This window comes from Microtus ochrogaster, chromosome 10, assembly GCF_000317375.1.
Source record: "Microtus ochrogaster isolate Prairie Vole_2 chromosome 10, MicOch1.0, whole genome shotgun sequence".
NCBI classification, from domain to species: Eukaryota; Metazoa; Chordata; class Mammalia; order Rodentia; family Cricetidae; genus Microtus; species Microtus ochrogaster.
Window position 1 is genome coordinate 27,914,324 of NC_022016.1, and position 7,221 is coordinate 27,921,544.

Consider the following 7,221-nt stretch of genomic DNA (forward strand, 5'->3'; position numbering starts at 1 on the left):
GGACTTAATTTCCCATATTTTCCTATATCTGCTACTGTCATTTGGTTATATCATGGCTCAGTTTACTAACTGTATATCCTAAAATTACAATCATTTAAATGGTTGACTAAATGAAAGAAATTTTCATTTAAACAGTTTTCACCTGATCTAATCTCCAAAGGTCTCGTAACATGCAAAGCTATTTACTGAGGTTGAGCTCAGAAGGAAAGAAAAATGGGGGAAAATGCTGCTTACCTTTAACTTTCATTATGTTTAAAAAGGGGGTCAAATTCTTGAGAGAATCATACCTTTATCCCAGAAAATTCTTTAAATAAAGATTGTTAGGCCGATGGGGGAAAAGTTATAGGAGTAACTTTGAGCTGTTTTTCTTCTTTAGACTTAAAACTCAAGCCATTCAAATTAACAGTTGTGCTGTTAACAGTGAATGCCTGTTAAAATGAAGCAGTTAATCACCAGGAAGGGCATATTAAAACTGTTAATTTGTAGGTTTGAAACTTCCTTTTAATTAGAGCTGTAGGAAAAGTTTCCTGTTCAAAGCAAAGCTGGTGTCTCATGGCTCTCTGACACCCTTGTGAAATACCACAAAGAAAAAATCCCTTCAGATAGGAGAGTAGGGGTGAATAGGGGAAATTGGAGTGTTTAATTTGGGAGGATTAAGCGTTTCTCCACCTCTGTTCCCCAACCCCAGCCTTTGAAAAGGCTAATAAAAAGTAGACTAATCAGTAAGAGGATGTGTTTGATTTCTGGGAGATTTAGAAACCACCTGACTGAGTGAACATTCTGCAGACTGAGTAGGTTTATTCTTAGACACTGTAATATTTTTAAAGGAAAAATAATGAAGGAGATACTTGAAGAAAGAAGGTCTAAAAAGAGGGCATTGTGCAGTTAGAATGCATATGTTTTTGCTTATATGTGGATATTAGGTGTTAAGTCAATGATAGCCAAGGTACAATCCACAAAACCACAGACATTAGGTATAGTATAAGGGACTAGAAGAGACAGACAGATCTCATTTTGAAAAGTAAATAGAATAAATACTAACAGATGGCTGGATGGAGGGAGTGGAATGAGTGAATCATGTTGGGAGCAGGAGAGCAGGGGGAGATAAGAGAAGGAATATGCAGAAAGAGTTAAAATTAAGGGTCATTTGAGGAGTATTGGGAAAACCTAACACAGTCGGAGCTTCCTAAAGATAAGCATATATGAAAATGATCTAACTGAAATTATCAAACAATAGTGAGGACAGAGCCATCTCTCATCATCAAATGAAGTTTACGCTGTAAGATTTGGTTACATTTTAAAGGGATTCCAGGGGAATTCCCCAAACATTCTCGGATGTTTGTTTCCACAAACTGATAGCATGGCTCCAATGCTGAAGACAACACATATACAATTCATTGAATAAAAGAAAGTTGAGCTGATGCCTGCGTAGAGCCTTCACCCTGTGCTCTGACACCTTTGGTACAGAAAAGTATTGTGTAGGTTACTAAAAGACAGATATGAACACCAATCCAGTTATTTAAAAAAAGCTTGTAGGAGTAACCAATCAATATCTGAGTTAAGACCCATTCTTTCCACGATATACAATCTTCACCTGATACTGCTCGGGTTACCAAGAACATAAGAAGTCCAGAGACCTATGGTAAAACCAGATATTAATGTTCTAAAAGCAGAAAAATGGCAATAAAATAACTCCATCAAATCCATTCCTTCATGTCTCAGGGAACATTGTAGAAGAGGAGGTAGAAGGAGTGTGAGGGCCAGAGAGGATGAAGGACACCAAGCAAACAAACTCATCTAAATCACATGATCAAAGCACATATGAACTCACAGAGACTGAGACAGCAGGCACAGGGCCTACACCGACCTGCACAAGTACTTTGTTAATATATTATGACTTCGAATATAGTGTTTTTATAAGATTCTTGAGTGTGTGAATGAGTGAATCTGTGTTTCTTGTGCCTTGTTTTATGTTCTTTTCCTTCTTTTAGTTTGTTTTCTCCAATTCCAATGTGTTAGTATTGTTTTATTTTTTTAATTATTACCTCTAAAAGCCTCTTTGTTTTCTAACTAGAGACAGACAGAACTGGAGTAGAGCTGGATGTGATGGCAGAACTGGAAGGAGTAGGGGAAGAGGAAACCATAACCAATATGTACTATGTGAGAAAAAAATTATCTTCAATAAAAGGGGAAAAGGTAAAAATAAAATAGAAAAGAAAAAGAAGGAAGGAAATAAAGAAAGAGACCTAGGCTGTATGACCTATTTCTTTTTTATATTTTCAATTATTATGTGATGTTATAAACTTATTTATTAGAATGTACTCAGTATTTAGAACATTTCTATTTTTATTGGAATTACTTTTTATTGTATGGTATTTTCAAAAAAAGGTCAGTAATATGAGTGTATGTTTTTGCTGAATTTATTTTATTTTATTTTAATGGTTTTTCAAGAAAGGGTTACTCTGTGTAGCCCTGGCTGTGTTGGAACTCACTCTGCAAGCCAGGCTGGGCTTAAACTCAGAGATGTTCCTGCCTCTGCCTCCTGAGTGCTAAGATTAAGGAAGGGTGTGTACCACTGCCTTAGGCATGTTGAGTATGTTTCATGACATTAGACTTGAGCTGGCATTTGGCTTTGTCAGTTCCTCTGATTCTAGAATTGATGGGAAGGAAGCTCATAAAATGTAGGTTCTTTAGACATGGCAAGTAGAAATTGTGAGATAGTAAGTTTTTGGCAAGCCAGGTCTATAGATGTCCTGGGGTAAGTGTGTAAGTATCTTAGGTATCGATTATGTGGGTCAACAGACAATGACTTTGACATCTACTTTCCTTGACTCACATAGTCCAGGATGGTTTTTGCCCCTGAGTTTTCTATGTGTTTTAGGAGGAACAGCATCAATCCACCTCTAGAAGTAAATGATGGTTTCAACTATGATGCAATTTTTAAGTATTAGGAGCTGAAAATAATAAAGATGAAACAGATTTGAATGTGGGTATATTTAAATCAACTAATTAAATAAATTACAGGTTGTAAAAGTAAATAAATTATTAATGCAACAACTAAAATTAGGAACAGACAAAATGTTCTCATGAACTTTTAATTTTATTTGCAAATGAATCAAATTCAGTAGCCAGTTGTGAGAAAACATCAGACCGGTTGTAAACTCTAGTCCCCACAAAGTGTCAAAATGAGGTTTCCCTTACTATTATGACTTTCCAAATATTAAAACTGACAAAAAAAAAGGAAAAAAAAAAAAACCCAACAAACCGGGAAAACAACAGGTCCCAAATCAAGGGGCCCGAACCAATTTGGGAAAACCCAACAAAAAAATAAAATAAGAATCAAAAAAAGAAAAAAAGAAAAAGTAAGAAGGAACAAAGAAAAAAATTTAAGGGTGAGGGCAACAAAAACCGAAGAACCGGCCTTTTTTTTCAAGTTCAAAAAAAGAATTTAATTGGTGAAACCCAAAAAAACAAAAATCAAGAAAAGGGGAAACCAACGCCAAGAAAAGTTAAGGGCCAAACAATCCGGCAACACCCGGCCCTAAAAAAAGGGGTCAAAAGGAAAACGCAACAAAACAAAAAAAAAAGAAACCCCGGAAGGAAGAAACGGCCTGGGGGCAACTCCCCCCCTGGCAAGGCAAAAGAAACCCCCTCCGAACCCCCATTTGACAGAAACACATCAGATTCCTGATAACACAATAGTTAGAAATTTCCCCGGGCTGTTCCCAAGTTTGTTACTTATGAAAAATACGGAACTGAAAGTTTCCCCCATTTCATTATTTTCCAAGGAGGCTACAAAAGGTGATAGTCATTCTACCATGGAGCCGAGTGAGCTTCCCCTATCCCTACCTGACACTCCAGAACCCTTCAGAGGTCAGAGTTTCTACTACAAAATGCATTTCAGAGAAAGCTGGTCAGCAGAACTCTGAGATGGACGGAGGGGCAGAATGCTGTGAAGGCACAGAGTAAAGAACCCCAAGAAAGTGTTGGTGCCATTTCCATTTAATGAGCCAGTAGTAAAGTGACCTAATGACTTTGGCTGTGATCACACAGCAGGAGGTTTCTATGGAACTGGGTGAGGACAGATGGCGATCAGCTGGTATCCTCAGGTCCACTGTGTCCGAGCAGCTGCAGCCAGCTCCCACAAAGACTTAAGACTGCGGGGTATAACGGAGGTACCTCTTGCCAGACGGGAGATCTTTGGTGAAGACTCCTTTGGGAAATAGACTTTTGGCTTCCTCTTCAAGGATAGTGGGCAGGACCATGACGCTCTCGCCCTCCTTCCAATCAACCGGGGTAGCAAACCGTTTTGTTGCTGTCAGCTGGAGAGACTTAATTACTCTGAGAATCTCATCAAAGTTCCTGCCAGTGGTGGCTGGGTAGAGGATCGATAGCTTCAGTTTCTTGTCAGGGCCAAAAATGAACACCACACGGGCCGTGACGGGCATGCCCTTTTCATCCTTCTCTGACGGATCCAGCATGCCCAAAAGGATGGCAAGTTCCCTCTTCTTGTCATCAATGATGGGGAAAGTAGCTTTTCTGTGGGCTCATCACCATTGTAAGCATTGATGTCCTTGCTCCAGGCAAGATGGTCCTCAACACTGTCTATTGAAATAGCGACCATCTTAACATTCATCTTGGCAAACTTTGGCGCCAGCTTTGCCGCTCTGCCAAGCTCTGTGGTGCACACTGGGGTAAAGTCCCGTGGGTGAGAAAAGAGAATGCCCCATGAGTCTCCCAGGAAATCGTGGAAGCGAATTGGGCCGATGTTGGTATTGGCCTCAAAGTTGGGGGCTTCGTCCCCGAGAAGCAGCCCTCCCGGCATGGCAGCAGCGGTGACGCGAGGCCTGAGGAGCTGTCTTAATGAGTCATGGCATTAGGAAGGTTGAGAATCACTGCAGTAGAGAAACTCCAAAACACTGTTCCCAGGTCAAACACTCATCGTTTGAGGAGGCTAGAGTTGAAAGGTGTTTTGAAACAGAACAAAAAGAGTTTGTGTATGAACATATTGAACATTTACCACTCATTTTATGTCAAGGCACAGATGTTTCTATAGGTCCTTAGATCTGGGAAAACATATGGAACATATCAGATATCTGGTAAATATTTCATAAATGTCATCAATTTTCACTAATATTCTATTATTTAATACCAGGTGTGGGTATTCCCCCTAGACCAAGTGGGAAGTGTGAACTAGATAAAAATTCAACTCTTAAGTCCACAGTATTTAATTGTTTACATTGAACATCTTGTGGGATCAAACAGTTACTTCTCTTAGTCTTCGTTCAGTTATGGAGTAGGATAGATATGTAACTACCCCAAATCATGTTTTATATATTCAATTAGTGTTTGTAACACATGTGTCATAAAATATATATTGTACGGTGGTTCAGCTTTATATATAATTAATTTCTACTTCACAAGGAAAACTCAACATTCCAATCACAAATATGCCAAGTATTAGTTTAACTCATTTCCAGTGTCAAAACCAGAAGGTCAGTTTATGCCACTATGCTACAATATGTGACCAGAATAGTTAGGGACACAACATGCATTACTGCTAGAAACAAGAAAAGAACACTCATATATGGAAGCTACAGGAATTATTAGAATTCTGTAAGGTATGCTTATTCAAACACAACACAACATTCACATACATGTGCACATGCCTGCATATCTTAATCCAGGAGAACATAACAATATGATAGCATATCTAAAGTGGATAACTGCTTGCAGGCAATATATTTTGAGTATTCAAATTTCACATTAGTGATTTTTAGATTATTTCTTTCTGGCCCAAGCTTTAAATGACATCTAAGCATGTCTTTAAAAGCATCTTACCAATTCTGAAATGCTTTATGTTTGTTTTTATTTATTATGTTTCCTGAGATTTCTGTTTTTCTTTACTATATCTTCATTTGCCCTTGAGCTAGCTACTAAAATTAGTTACAAATGTTTGATACTTAAAATCTATTCATATTAATTTTTATTTCAATTATTTTATTGTAATTAAGTTATTTGCACAGCATCACATACTTAGAATAATTTTAATATATGAAGCTAATTGAAAATATATTGAGAAATGTTTATGGTCCAAAGTATGTTCTGTCCTGATGATTTTATTCACTGGAAAGAAGGAGAAGGACAATGCTGCTGACTTGGGGACTCTGCCTAAAGAACTTCTTCAATTAAATTAAAGAAATTCTTTAATTTTGCGACAGGCACATATACCAGCTACAAGTTTTCCAATGTCTATTTACTAAAATTAGCTATTAATAGTTATCTTGGTTTGAATATTTCATTTTATAACTATATTTCTATATTTATATTTCTAAGTTTAAAGCTCTTTCCCTTTTAATGACTTATCAGTATTATTCTGTTGTTATCTAATTTGTAGTATTTCTGATGAGAAGTGTGATTCCATTCTATTTTTTTCTTTTCTACATCAAGTGTTTCTTTTGGCTAATTGTAATGTTTTACTTTAATAACATTTTCTAAATATTTAATTATTATATTTCTGGGTGGATTCTTCCTAATTTTTCTTCTATTTGGTTACCATTCATATCTTGGACTTTTAGTCCTTAAAATATATTTTCTCCTTTAATCATTAATTATTTTGGTACTAATGAAGAATGCTTTTAGATTTGTAGCCTGTTATTCATTTCATATATAAAACTTTTGTCTCTATGTATCTAATCTATTTAAAATATCTTTAAAAAATTATATCCATAAATTCATATTACTAATAAAATAAACTGCACCTGTGATATGTATGTGGTGAGTGTATTTTTAACATTTTTAGATAGTAAGTGAGACATCTTTCTGTTTCATTTTCTTTACTTTTTTTCATATATATTGGTGGTATAGTCTTCCTTCAGAATATATAACAATTTTAATTGGCTGTTAGCCATTATGAATATTCTTTTCTTGAATTCATGATTGCTGAGTGTCTTTGAAATGTACCAGATTTTTTTTTCTTGTAGGCAGTTGTCTATAACTTATTCCTTAATAGAGTATTTTTTTTTTGACTTCTCAGGATCATTTTAGATAGAGCAAATTTAACCTTTATAATAAAATCAATACATTGCCCCTTCTTTACATGGCCCTGGGAAAGTACTACTTAAGTGACTATAAAATTGCTGGACTTTCTCTACAGTATTTTCAGCAACAAAACTGATTGCCAGTTCTCTGAGAATTGTTTTTAATATAGTAGTCTCATTA

At 36.2% G+C, this 7,221-nt stretch overlaps 1 pseudogene; it reads right to left on the reverse strand.

Moving 5' to 3' along the window:
• Positions 1-3,926: 3,926 nt before the first annotated feature.
• LOC101998223 lies at positions 3,927-4,825 on the reverse strand (annotated as a pseudogene).
• Between the last annotated feature and the right edge of the window lie 2,396 nt (positions 4,826-7,221).